The sequence below is a fragment of the Gambusia affinis genome, linkage group LG01 (assembly GCF_019740435.1).
Source record: "Gambusia affinis linkage group LG01, SWU_Gaff_1.0, whole genome shotgun sequence".
NCBI lineage: Eukaryota > Metazoa > Chordata > Actinopteri > Cyprinodontiformes > Poeciliidae > Gambusia > Gambusia affinis.
In genome coordinates this window covers 23,768,352-23,781,235 of record NC_057868.1, presented here as the reverse complement: position 1 = coordinate 23,781,235, position 12,884 = coordinate 23,768,352, and the positions used below count along the sequence as shown (strand labels likewise).

At 37.6% G+C, this 12,884-nt stretch overlaps 1 long non-coding RNA gene across 1 annotated transcript; it reads right to left on the bottom strand.

Annotated features, from left to right (window-relative positions):
• Positions 1-714: 714 nt before the first annotated feature.
• On the bottom strand, positions 715-10,592 carry LOC122837243. Its single transcript, XR_006371735.1, has 3 exons — positions 10,302-10,592; positions 1,330-1,490; positions 715-1,100 (listed from the first exon to the last, which is right to left on the bottom strand). It is a non-coding gene; the product is annotated as an uncharacterized LOC122837243 (long non-coding RNA).
• Positions 10,593-12,884: the final 2,292 nt, after the last annotated feature.

Sequence of the window (12,884 nt, the reverse complement as noted above, 5' to 3'; positions counted from 1 at the left end):
GAAATAATTGATTGAGATTAATCAAATTTTACATTTATGACATTTATATGTCTAGCACTCTTCGAGAGGCTTTTACTTTTCAGTTCTGATCATATCTAACATCAACATCATTCAGAGGAAAAGGAAAGGAAGTAGACTTGCTGTCTCTCTGAACAGTAGATTTTTGTTTTATTATGTTTTTGTGTTTCTTTTGCTTAAAGAAATCACATAAAAATTCCCCTTAAACTTAATTTGGAGAAATACACACAACCTATTTGCTTTAAATTTGTGGCAGACGTACAGACCCAACGCTGTGAAGGAAATAATTTATCCATCAGATCTGAGCAGACATTGGCTTAACACTCATTCGTGCATATGATCATTTAATTTTGTTTAGCTCTTGACCATTATTTTTCGAAATAATTTATTTCCCTACAATGCATGCAAAAAACTCATTCTTAACTACAATTGAGAATGAAATTTAATGAAGATAAATGAAAACTGTAAGCTTTGACACATTTTTTCCATAGTTAGCTGAAGGCACACCATATTTCTTTCCTGAAGTAATGAATTTTCGTGGTTCTAAATATTATGTAGTAGTGCCACTCCTTAAGTCACCCACTTAAAGATTTCTCTGCGGTCTGACTGCACATTTACAAGATCGCAGGCTAGGAACTCATGAGGAAGGAGGAGGTCACAGCAAACATAAAGAAGCAGCCAAGAGGAAAACTCCCAGAGTTTATTGTGCTGATTGACAGTGAAACTTACAGAGTGACATTTGCCATCAGCAAGTCACATAAAAAATGTTGCCAAATGTAACTGTAATGAAAGGACACATGCTCCAACATGTCAGCATCATCACACGCGAGAAACACAGCAATTTAAAATAGAAATCCGCCAAGGAGGCAGCAAATGATTTCCACTATGGTCATTAAATCAACATTTTTATGATGACATATTGGAGCTGAGTTATCGGAACCGCGGTAAACTGAGCGTCCCTCTTGATTGCGTTCTGATGGAAATGCATCTTGGCCTCCTGCTGGGAGCGACTCTGGGATTTTACACCACGGCCCACTTCTAGAGGACGTTGCCCGAGTGCTGACATGACTGTGTGGGAGCACCTGGTGAAATCACAAGCATGCAGCAAAAATGCAAAGACTTGTCTTTAAATCGTTTGAGTGGGATGTGAGGATGTGTATGGGAAAAAAGTGCAGAATTTTTAAAAAAGAGAAAAAGAGTGAAAAGAAAATGATAGGATGAACAGATGTTTAAGAAAATCTTTGATCTGGACTGGTGATCAAAATAAACACCAAGGATGTTGTGCATTGGTCAGAAAAATAATATACTTACCATTATTATATCCTAAAATTAAAAGTCGGGAGCATTGTTCTGAATCCATGTGTGAGTCTGATTCACCTCAGTGAGTGTGAGGAGAGATGATGTGAAGGATGTGGTCAGGGTTGTTAAGCAACAGAGCTGAGACAGACTGCTCCTGTCCGAAATGAGTAGTGCTAAAAGAACACAGACAAAAAGAATAAAATGTACATTTCAAACACTTCTTTCCTCAGAAACCTAATTTTTCTATTTTTTCTCTTCATTTTTGTTTCCACCCACTAACATTTCCATTAGACAAACACTTTTTGTTATTCAGTTACTCTATAATTTAGCAGGTTTGTTCTGAGGAGTTGGTTTCTCTGCCCTTTTATCTGTTTCTCTAATGGAGGCTTGCAGTGCTCTTGATTCAGGGTTTCAACCAGACGTTCTCACATGACATCTGTTCAGTGATATTGAATCATATCACTTGGCAGGTTGACCATTTGGACAGTATGGTGGAACATACAAATTTAGATTTCTTATTTCTATTGGCCAATTAACAAAGTATTTCCTTAAGGACCTGAATGTGAAGCTAACAGGATAAAGGACTTTTCTACTCTGGTGAACAGACATTGATATATCATGGCTTTCCAAGCTGGAAGTTTTATTTTGTTTTTGCTTCTGAATGCAGCAGAAAACTACATGTATTTTTTTGCTTCTTATCTCTGCTTTCCGTCGTTGTTTTCCATCTTGTCTGACTGAGACAACCCAATGTTTTGTCACAGCTTCCTTGAAAAATGTGCGGTTTTATGCTGATTGCTATTTTGTCAGAGGAAATATGATTCACCACTGCACTTCAAAACCACAAAATCAGTTTTGTTAACATGGGACATCATTGAAATCTGATTATGTTTGGGCAGAATACGGGTGTGGGATTGTTAAGTGCTCAGATCTTCAGCTTTGTTCGTTGTTGTTCCTCAGTATCACAACAAAATATGTTTGCAATCCAGGGTTTGTAAAAATAAATTTAAGTAAAATCTGTCTTTTTCGCTACTTTTCAGTAGCAAAGGTTAAGATGCAAAAAATAACCCCTGTTAACATAACATATGGTTATGTTAAGCCCATCATAATTATTTGCTGGTCTCAACATTGTTATAGTAATGAAATTATTTACACACAAAGCAGATTAAAGCAATAATTGTTTAATCTCACCCAGTTTTTTGTTTTTTTTCTTGACTGGTTGTAACTTTCATGTTTTGGACTGGTGCAGATGGAGTCCAGAATTGAATTCATTAGATAATCTGTAGTGGAAAGTAAAGATTATGGTGATGGCAAGGAGGCCTTCCAAACTCAAAGACTTGAAGCTCATTGAAGCAGGTGAACGGTGAAGATGCCAGTGGAAAGATGCACAACACTTGTCAGCGATTATGAGAACCTTTTGGATGCTGTAATAAGACTTGGAAGTTAATTATAGAGAATCATGTAAATTATTTTTGACACATTGCTTTTTTATTAGAATTAACCTGTTGCCAGATGAAAATTTTCGAAGAGATTTTGTGTTTAAAATCTCATCTATTTTCAGAATAAAACCATCGAAAATACATTTTCTTTCACCCTAGTTGTCCCAGCTTTGAAAGAAAAGCTCTTCTTCACATTATCTACTACGCTGCTACAAACACACTTAGGAGAGCCCTTTTTTAATTCAATAAATACAGTTGTGATCCCAGTTTTGATCAAATTAAACTGGAATCACAGTTTAATTTGATCCAACAAACTGGCTGCTCAGTGGGTTAGAACTGGAGGTTCTGCACTGAGAGAAATCAGTATGCAGAGGAAGAAGATTCCTGGCGTCCTGCTCTTGGGTAAGGACCCGGACATCTCTCTAGATACTTTAAAGGAAATTAATGAAAGACCTTGGACTGCATTATTCATGTATATTAATGATGAGGTAACAAAAAGTACTTCTAAAACTAAATGACTTTGCAACTTGTTAACCCTTGAATAAATATGACATGAACAAAAAGCAATATAGACAGTTACATGAGGTTTAAATTATGCTCGCCCAGTCATATGGTTTAAAGTAGGTGAAGGAGGAGGATATTAACTCTGAAGCGGCTTGAGCAAATCAATAAATCTCAGCAAATACCTCTGCAACACTGGGATTATCTGGATCCCAGCATCAGGCTTTCTGTGTGGGAGTTTCTGCTTTCCTCCTAATCTGCGCCCTCATTTGTTGTGAAAACTCTGTGACACGAATCCAGCCGAGACTATCTCACTTTTCCTCAGAGGGTTTTGCCCAGCATGCTACGCCACAGAGAGTTTTATGAATGATAATAACAAAACGTATGAGGGCAATATATAACACAGTGTGCACTGGTTTTTATTGTTCCCATGAGACGACTGAGAAGAAATAATAGAGAGATGGCCTTTATTTTGGATGGCCGTCTGGCAGAATTATGGCTCCAGAATATATATAATAATAATAAAACAAGCGAAGACAAAGAAACAGAGAGAAGATTTGTGTCTTCAGGCGCGGACAGAAAAAAACTAAGTTCATTCTGTGAACAAAATGCATGAAAACTTCAGATCTTAAAAGCTCTGCTAATATTAGACCCTATTTTTAAATGTTTGAAACAAAAAGAAAGAGAAACAAAGAAACAAAGTATTGTCATGTGAAGCAGTGATTTCTTTAGCTATTCTTGTACAATCTACAGCATAGTCCTTCAAAATATAGACTTTTTGGGCTAAAGACAAGAAACCCTTCATTTATGCACAACTATTTTGGATGAATCATGAGGCCGAAACATATTGAATGAATTAACAATTGCATCAAATTTTTATTTCGAACAAATAACCACAGAATGCAAAAAAGATAAAAAGAAACAAGATCCCAGGGCCGCAGTAGATAACCCCTGTAAGGGACAAGGGTGTTAGAAAATGGATGGATGGATGGATGGAATGTGTGTCTTTCAGCGATTCAGCCATTACGTTTATAGTCTTCTAAGTAGAAGAATGATTTTAGGCTTTATGTAATTATGTTGCAGCCTCCTGTTGAGAAGATTTATGTCATGAACTGAAATTATTCTGCAGATTCATCAATAGATTACAGTACCTAGAGAAACACTGCTATTTAGAATAACTGTACTTGATTGAAAGGCATTTCAGTACTGACTAATTCAAAACAAATTGTTGTATTTGCCTTTCCATGACATGTAAACCACAATACGTCATAAGATTTATGGATTAAACACCGGGATTTACCCGAATTTATAGTTTAGTGCCTTTGCTCTAATATAATAGAACAAAGTGTTCTGTTTTTACTGCTGCTGCCAAGCAAAAAACTATAATGTTATTTTGAAAACAGCCATAAACGCTTTTGGGCTAACATTCATGCATTGGTGTGGATTTCATTAAGTAATTATGATAAAATAACTGTTGCCTGTGGTTAATTTAAGATCTTTGCCAATGCTACAAATAATTAAAAAAAAACAGAATAAACCTTACCACAACAAATCTTGCTTCTGCTTTTTCCTAGTTGTAGGCTGAGGCAAACATGTCCTAAATCCTTCACAGCTTGGAGCTCAGAATTTATTAGACAGGTATGTTTTTGTTTTTAAGAAGCTTAAAATAAACCTTGTTATTGCCTGTGGTTTTTTTTTTTTTATTTGCTGTGAGTACATAGAGGAACCACATTTCCCCCTCTTGTGGTGAATACAAATCAATCCATCACTCAGGCCAAAACGTATAATTAATGCTTGGGAACTTGGTCATTGAAAGGATAAGAGTAAGCCAGCAGAATCTTTTGCATGGAGAAAATACTCCAGCAGATTAAATTTCAGCACCGCAAGTGGTTTTCAGAGTAAATACTTTCCATACTGGGTACAAAGAAACTGAAAAGATGACATCCTCATGTATTTAGGGTCCTTTTCTCTGATACTCTTAAATAAAATCCAGCGGTTCTAATTATCTTCAAAAGTTACCCAAATACAAATTAAAGTCGATGTGTTTGCAAACAGCATTATGAAGTCCAAGGGGTAAGGAGAAGCTTGGGATTAACGTTGTGGAGAAGTTTAAAGTGATTAAACGATTAATGTATTTTGAAGGTCAATTTTATTTACAGAAATATTATAATTAATTTTATTTATGGCTTTGGGTGTGCGCGGTTTTTATTTCTGTTTTATTTGTTGCTTTTACTTGTTGGTTTGTTTTTATTTTGGGATGTTAATTCAAATCTATTCCATTTCCAGTGTTACAGGTTTTTTTTTTTTTTTTTATTTAAAATATTCATGTTTACAAAATTAATGTTTATTGCCATTATCAATACATTACTTGAAAATAATCTCAAACAACAATATTATTGTTTATAACCATTTGAGAAAAGATAACTTGTGAAGTTTTATTTGTTTTACAGTTGAAGAACTGTAAAACAGTTGTATTTCTATTTTGGGGAGAAAACAGAGATATTGCACAGATACTGTCACACTTTGTCCTGCAGCCTCCGCTCCTCTGATGCCAACTTCCTGTCTCCACCATCAGAACCAAGAACTGGACCTGGGGTGACAGAACCTCCTCCATAGCTGCTGCCTCTGGAAGAAACTCCTCCAACCATCAATGACTGTATAAAACTATTCACATTCAAATCACATCTCAAAAACTTTTAGAGCTGCTTTAATCTGTGATTAATGTCCTGTTTTATGCCTGTCCTGTGTTTTCTAGTTTCCAGTATTTTGCATTTAATCGCTTTTATTTTATAATTTTGTTTGATGTTCTGTAGTGTCTTCGAATCTTTATGAACGCACTACACAAATAAAATGATTTATTACTATCTTAAAGAAAAATACTTTGTTCTTTGAGAAAACGTTGCATTCCATGTATTGAAAAGTTAAAATACATGTTTTCACTTCACAATTATGATAATCTGTTTCAGTTCTTTACATAAAATCCAATTAAAATTCCATTATCTTTGTGGTTGTAACATTAAAATATAGGAGAAAGTGTGAATACTTCATAAGGCACCAAATAGTCTGTTTGCAGCCATTATGTGAAAAATTTCATAGCTTCAAACAAAGACTCAGTAGTTCTGTCATCCTCAAATTTAACACTTACATCTGTTTAATCACTTTCTGACAAGGTACTAAAGCCTCTGGTTGTAGCTGCAGCAGCGTGTGTGTTTGGTTGTGTCACACTGAATCAGCTCCATGAATAAATATGCAAATAGGAGAGGAGAGAGCCACTGGGTGTTTCACAGCCTCGTTACACCCCAACATTTGGACCTCTGAGTCTGTCAGCAGTTTGTCTGCTGCAGCTTTGGCAGCAATTCCTCTGAGGCCATTTCAGACAGTTGTTGTGGTGTCTGCGAGACTTCTTTCCATCTCTGTTGAGTCAGGGGTGGTTACTACATTAACTACCTAAACCGGGGGTTGTCAAGTGAAGAAAATTCCAGTGTAATTAGCTTAAGGGACTTTATTTTCCGGGAAAAATCAGAGCTAAAAGGGAGAAGCCATTTATTCTGCCTCACTTCATATTTACTCATGTGTTCTCCAGTGATTTTATCCCCTAACTTAGCCCTCATGTGACCTCTCCACTCTGGTTCCCTGTTAAAACATTGACAGTGTAAGAGTCTCTTTTAATAATCTTCATGTCTCTGCAAACAGGAGCTCCTTCCTCCTCCAGGAGCACCTCTTCATTTTTGAGTCACAAGCTTTAACTTCTCCATGGCTGTGCAAATTTACATAGCTCGCCTACGTGTAAAACATTTATGTTGCTTGCAATCAAGGGTCAGAGGCCTGGGTTAAAAGGATTTGAGGCAAATGAGGGGGAAACGCTCACTGGGTGGTTTTGGAAACCAGCCACCTCATTTCGCTTTGCACGCACCTGAAAACAACCCGGTTCAACCTGACTTCACTCCTGTGCTGAGAGCTTTGCATAAATGTCTGAGTTGCCTCCAGCATTATTGCTATCACCAAATCTTCCCTACCTGATGCAAGTTTCAAAATGCATTAGTTCCTGCACCAGTATGTGTGGCCATAGGAACAAACATAAATTACCGTCTGAGCGCAGGCAGGTGACGGAGGAAGCATGCATAAGAGGACAGGTAATGGGTTTTGCATCGAAACAAACACCTGAGAGGATTTTTCTGAGGCTGTTACATACTCCATTTGGGTCAACAGGTCACAAAATTATCCAACCGCCTTACAAGCAAAACACCCAACATCATGACACAATCTGTGTATCAATGCTAAAGTATTATGTGACACAACTTCCAATATGTGGGCTAAACCTTAGCCGAGTTTCTATAACACAACAAATGCTGATGGTAAGAAAAGGAATGTAAACGATGGAAAAATTGGTATGATGGTTGAGAGATGAGACTGATGGTTCATCGTCTTCCTGAATTGATGGATGCTACCTTGACATGGAAGTTTTATTTTATTTTTTTGATGGACGAATGGATGGATGGGAAGTGGATTCATGTCATAAATATCAGGGGAGTGGGTTGAATTGATCCATAAGTCAATAAACCCAAAAATGAGTGGATTGTGAGGTGAATTGAATCAATAATAAATGCTCAAATGGACAGGCGATACAAGAGAGAACGATTGTGATCAGTCAGGATTTCAAAAATATAATCAAAATAAACCAAAACTTAGACTTATGAGGAATGGGAACCAAGTTTTATGATTTGTTAACCGGCAGCCAGAGATATAATTACACATCTAGATCATATGGGGAGGTGACTGCCTCCCAGCAGTGGGACACATGGATGAATGCAGATGATTTATCTTACCTTAACTAAAAACCTCACATTTCTTAATGCAGATGGAAAAAATATTTGGCTGTAAGTTTTCTTTCTCATCTTCTACTTGAATTTTGTCTCTTTGAGGCCACAGAGACCCATTCACACTGCAGAGTAAAAAACAGGATGTAGCCACTTTTCACCAAAGTGAGACTAATTTAGCGTTTGCTGCTGTAATTACTGACTGTCTTTTTTATTTATTTTCTCCCATTTCTATGTTAACACACATCGATGTCCTAAGGGCATTGTACTTCTACATCTGCAGAATTGTTCTTAATAGAAAAAGGAAAAACAAGAGTCTGGAAAGTGTAAGGATTTCCCATTAATAAAATATTGCACCTGCTGTCAAGTCTTGCATGGCTGGAAAGGATTTGGGGTGACATGGGCCTACAGGGGCTTTAAAATTTATTTTTTGCTTTTCAGGGAGTGAATAGTGACCAACAATGTAATAAACATGGCAGGAAAAAAATTATTTCTCCGCAATAAAATAGTTACCACACTCCTCCTTCACCGTAGTTCATTTTCTGAACCCAGGGGGTTATTTGATGAAACTGTTTTCCCTAAAGTAAGCTGTGCTACCAAACTGAATATTGATTTGAAGATATAAGGATTTGTCTTTGCTGGAGGGAGTAAAAAAGGTTTCCCCTGCATTCTTCACACTAGGTGTTGAATGTTTCCATCCATACATCCATTTTCTGTTCGCCCTTGTCCCTGAGTGGGGTCTGGAGGGTTGCTGGTTGTTGAATGTTTCTTCAACACAAAAGCCCCTTACATGCACTCAATTAAATTCAGGGCATGGAAACAACGCTGCAGGGTGCCACACTGGCAGTGTACCTCCAGAGACAAGCACCCCGCCATCTTTCCACAGACACTGATCTTTTAATTGTTGCACAAAATTAAATCTCAACAGATTATTTGTTGTTATCTTTGTTTTATAGCAGAGATAGGCCTGTCATGAGAACAAATTTTGCTAGACAATAAATTGTCCCGATCATTATTGAGATAAACAATAATGTTATTGTTTTGGGAGTATTTGTAAGTAATTTACTGATAATGACATAATAAAGCGAGTTCACTCTCTCAAATGACCGATAAACATTCATTTTGAAACTAACACAGGAGCCGGAAGAAGGTCTTAATATCCAAAATACAAACAAACAATGACTGGAAACAATAAATAAAACAGAAACAAAAAAAACGCACACAGCTGAAGCCATAAATAAAATGGGATATCAGTAAATAAAATCATCTGAATGAAAATTATTATTGAGGTCATTTCAATTTACAATGTGATTGATTGATTAATCGTTTATTTTGACAGGCATAAGCAGTGATGCTAATTCTGATCCCCAAGCAAAGGGCCCTTCTTATTTTTGGTTATCAATATTCATCTGGTTTAAAAGATCTGGTTACAGACTGAAAGGATAATTTGGGAACTTTAATCAGGGGTGTTGGATCAGGTGCAAATCTGTCTCAAGCAGGACGTCTTTAACAATCAAACCCACCTCGGGTTTATAGAGGCTGTTCCTGCAAATGGTGAATCGCCGTTGCTAGGCAGCATATGACTGAACCAAAAGCTGCTGGTGTCTGTTATGTCTCAGGTGGCACCACGTTTCTGTTTATGATGCCACAGACACACTGACTCCATTGACCAGATCAACCTTTTTTGTCCCAGTCGTCAGCATCACTGCCTCTCTGGATGCTAAATCTTATTACAAGCTGACCTTGAGGGTCGTCCAATCAATGGATTTCTGGGCTGGATGTGTTAGGAATAAGCTGGCAAGCTGCTTTGAAAAATGTATTCGCCAAGAAAGAGTTGCCATAATTAAGGCACTAAGCGAAGGTCACAATGGGGTCTAAATCACGGGGTACTTTTTCATTATCTTGAAAGGAAGTTGCATGATGAGTGTGTGGCATCACCGAAGGTAAGTTTCAAAAATAAGAGAATGTTTTCTTTGCAGGAAAGTAAATGCCTGAACCAAGGCAACTACATGGTCTCTTCACTAAAACTCATCTATGCTGCCTGACATGGGCGAACCGGCAGTTTTGGAAATCAATGAAAACCAATAATAAGGTGTGTACTTTTGCTGCAAAGAGAGAATTAATGACAAAGCTTATAAGAATTAGAGAACGTTAGAAGAATCAATATGTTAGAAATATAGCAGTCCACTTAGAAAACACTAGCATGACTTTAGAAATTGATTATTCATACCTGATAGATGAGGATCAGCCCATAAACCCAGGACAGCTTGATTGAGTTTTGCTGCTTAGCTGAGTGAATCCATCCATCCATCCATCCATCCATTATCTGAACACCCTTCTTCCCTAATGGGGTGGGGAGGGTTTGCTGGTGCCTATCAGAGGCGGGGTTCACCCTGGACAGGTCGCCAGTCTGTCGCATAGCTGAGTGAATGACAGATCGAAATGAGCTTGTATTTTACATGCCAGCTGAGTGCTTCCAGATGGATCGTCCTCTTTAAATAAGTCTGACTACTGGTCCCAGGTCTTGCAACACCAGATAGTAGACAGGCTCCAAAATAACTGAGCAGACATCAAAGGAGGCAACGCCTGTGCATGACGTTTCCTCCCTCAGAGAGCAAAGACTCCATGTTTGACCCAGTTTTTATATTTTCTCATCTGGACCTGCTCTTCAAAAAAGGAGCACCACAGCAAAATGGACTGGCCACTTAAAAGAAGCACACAAAGCAGCTGGATGCAAACTAGGCTACATCAGACACTTTGATTCAGGCCCGATGACACCTCATAGGCAAATAAGCATTCATAGTTCTGCCATTATTCATTTAATTTGCTGTCTTTCTTTTCTTTTTCTTTCAACCCCATGCTCATCTCTCCATTGGTGGCACAAAGCTTGAACTGATGAATCCGTCCTTATTCTGTGTCTCATTATGTCCTCTCTGAGCTCCCCGCGTTGATTTTATATTCTGAGGTCACTGTGGCCGAGGAAAACAAGAACAGACGGCTGATTTCAAAGAGACGGGAATGATCTTTTGTGTTTTGCTATACTGTCCTCACTCTGACTCAGAGTGATTTAGTTGTATACAAAAGTTCACAATGCCATGGGAAGAATTATCATTCATGCTGTGGTTCCCTGATTCTCACCTTGTTTACTATTGAAATTTCACAGAACATCTAACAATAGTTTTTTAAAAAACAGCTGTTTTTCATATTTGCTTTAAGCTTTGAACATGCAATTGATGTTGATTCATGCTTCTTTCATAGTAACTCTGATATATTGTTCCAGTAACAAATATGATCTTCATCTCCTTCCCAGAAGCCACTGAATCAAAAAAAATAAAATTTAATAAATCATCAGTGTAACTGTTTGAACAGGCTGAAAGCTTCTTTGGTTTGTGACTAATTCAAAGCCAATACTTCAACTTTCACACAAACAAGACATGCAATTATGCATAATAGCTCAGCAGGAAATGTCCAGATAATGTTATCTGAAGGAGCAGCTGCAACGTTTCTCCACAATAAGCAGGACTAAAGAACAATTTTACCCTCCATGTACAGCGAGTATCAGAGAACTTCACTCCTGGCTGTATTTTCTTTCAGACAACTGGAGTGGTGAAAAGGTCTAAAGCCAAGCGTTTAGAGAGGCTTGGTATTTTCTGCACAGTAATCTTATTTGGAACCGGTGTTAGATGACAGAGGAATACTCTCCACTCAGGGTTGCATTAGGGAGCCATTGGTTTGGACTATTTTGCCGCAGCGATTGTTACTTTTAATGTGCAAGAAAATGACACACTATCATGTGTAAGGGAATGAAAACACTCTGGGAATAACCAGGTAAAAACACTCAAAGACATGAGACTCAAGACTGAAGTCTGAAGAGTCACTCAATTATTTTACTGACTTGGTTTTGGATGACTGTGGAAACTTTCAAAGCAGTCTGCAGGTGAGAGACAGGATGGAAAATGGATAGCTTAGTCGTACTTTGTGGAACAAAAATTATAATTTCAAATGAATATTTCTTTAGAAAAGACAATGCAATAGGATTAACAAAAAGGGGCCTAGTTTTGTTAATCATTAAAGACCCTGCTGCTGCCCAAATGTAAAAACAATTCACATGGACAAGATTTAGTCATTAGCACTTATTCAAAGCATTTTTGAATGCTTTGAATAAGAAGAAGTTCCCAATCCTTGATACAGTTTTCTAAAGTGAGTTTCAGAGTGTTTTTATCTTCACTGTGCTAAGTAACGTGCAGCTGTGTTTGTCAAGGTTCCATTTAATTACAACTTTAAATTAGCATTTTTCTTGTGCCATTTTTTAATTTATGAAGATTTATGGAGACTAAAGCACAACCTCTACACCTGTCATGTTCTCTTATCTTTCCCCTTTAGGAAACATCAGTCTTTTGTCACATGATGTCTGTCAGACTGCATCTCAAGTGAATAAATCTAATACAGCATTGCTGCTCTCACTGCTGTCCTGTATAGCTTTCCTTTCATTTTTGCTAATAGCCTTTTATTGCACATCACACCTGACACTTTTCTCCAACCTTTTCCTCCTGTTTGAACACGCTTCTTCATCTCTTTTCCACACTCTCCATCGCTCTGGACCGCTGACCCCAAGTATTTGAAGTCCTCTGTTTTCTTTACTTCTACTCCCCGTTGCATCACCGTTCATCTTTTGCTCACATGTATTCTGTCTTGTAGCCAGTAAACTAATATTCCTGAACATCTGGATGAATTTGTACAACTGAAAAAAAGAGGTTACTCTAATTACATCTTTATGCAGGCTGCCAGAAAGCCTTTCCAGATGATAAAGTGT